Raw genomic sequence first — 1,757 nt, forward strand, 5'->3', positions numbered from 1 at the left:
AGCTGCTGTCTGTAGTTTCATATTTTATGGCACAGACATGAGATAACTTTCTGTAATAACGATCATATTTCCCAAAAATGAGTCATTTTAAAATACGTAAACGTTTCCATTATTGTTGATTAACCATCCGATTATTTTCTCACTTAAACATTTTCCTACAGCCCACAGTCACATTCCTTCTTTTTGATTGTCCAGTAGTTAGAAACTAAAATAAATTCAGGTTTACAGTCACATACGAGAAAGAAAATACCACATTTTAGACGCCATAACAACCAGGAGATGTTTGGTTTGATTGCCTGAAAACTGACTTTAATTCATCGATTTTTAAAATACTTGCAGATGAATTTTCTGTCGAGAATTCAGATTGAATGTAAAAGTTTGTGAGAGTTTCTTGAAATGGCCCCTTTAACACAGACAGGTGCCTCAAACAGGACGTCTCCCCCCCTCCCCTCTCATTGGCTGTCTTTTTGCTCCTGAATGCCGGTCAGGCCAATCGCGTCTCCTCCCTCCCCTGCTGCGTCCCGCCCGCCTGAATCTTCCCCCTCCTCCGTCCGCGGCGCTGCTGCACTCCGCTCTCGACCTCCAGGCTGTCTGTCAGGGCTCTCTGTGTGTGTGTGTGTCTGTGGATGTGTGTGTGTGAGTGTGTGTGTGTGCTGTAGAGAGGTGGCGGGGAGGGAAAGTGTGTGAGGAGATTTAAAGAACGAGTAGAGAGGAAAAAAAGACACTGCAGAGGAGGAGAGCGGTGGTTTCTGGCTTTGTTTTGTTGTTCCTGATGGAGAGAAAGTTTAGGGAAGTAAAGACATGGTGATGATGATGGTGATGATGATGATGATGATGAGGATGGCGGGCTTCCCTCAGCCTCCCCGGGCTCAGGTCAGTGGATGCTGTCTCTGTAGAGCTGTGTGAGAAAATTCATGCTCGTGCTGTGTTCTCCAGCCTGTTGGTGGTTTCCAGTTTCCAGACTGTGTGTGTGTGTGTGTGTGTGTGTGTGTGTGTGCGCTGCCAAATGTTACAGGAACAAACTGTGATCAAACAAGCAGTTAAGTTTTCCAACATTCAGTCTGTAACGATGTGTTCAGATTGAATATTGATGCAACAAGCTGTGGCCTGTTGGATTCACTAATATCTCCAATTTTATCGATCGAGTTTGACTGTAAAATATGAAAAATAACAAGTTCTCAGAGCCCAATGTGACGTCTTATAGTTTATTATTATTATTATTATCTTTCACAATGAGTTACAAAACCACAAATAAAGTGACTTTACGGTGGGGATTTTACTTCAGTTTATCTTCTTTTGGTCTAAGAAATGTGCTGAGTGAGCAGTTGAGGGTGCTCTACAGATTTTCTGAGATATAGGTTATTTTAACTTATGACTGTCCTTTTAATCCCTGATTCATCACACCATATTGTACAGTATTATCATGGTATGGCTGATGAGATGCACAGGATAAGTGAAGTCTGGGTTCATTTCCAGCATATATTTCATATTGTCTCTGCTGTGACCTTTCTGACTCACGTCTCTTCTGTCATCTGTCACTGTGCAGGTGACCAAACTAGGTTCCCTTCTACGGCTTTAACACAGTTAGGAGGCAGAAACCACTTAATATTATCTATTTCTTTACCTGTTACATGACTTTAATTAATCTCTGTGGATCACTGATGGCTGACAGTTTGCAGAAGTACAAGAGGATGACTTAAAGGTTTAAAAATACTTGAGTGTGTGTTGGGGGCGGGGGGGGAGAAAATGAGAAGTTA

General features: G+C 42.3%; 1 protein-coding gene across 1 annotated transcript in view; it reads left to right on the top strand.

The window, feature by feature from the left end:
- Positions 1-575: 575 nt before the first annotated feature.
- LOC118335317 (phospholipase D1-like) overlaps positions 576-1,757 on the top strand; it is a gene marked incomplete in the record, with an annotated part of 25,079 nt that continues 23,897 nt past the window's right edge. Inside the window, 1 exon segment of the mRNA XM_035671587.1 lies at positions 576-873.

The sequence above is a fragment of the Morone saxatilis genome, unplaced genomic scaffold (genome assembly GCF_004916995.1).
Source record: "Morone saxatilis isolate NCDOM2014 unplaced genomic scaffold, NCSU_SB_2.0 Contig0, whole genome shotgun sequence".
Classification (NCBI taxonomy): Eukaryota; Metazoa; Chordata; class Actinopteri; family Moronidae; genus Morone; species Morone saxatilis.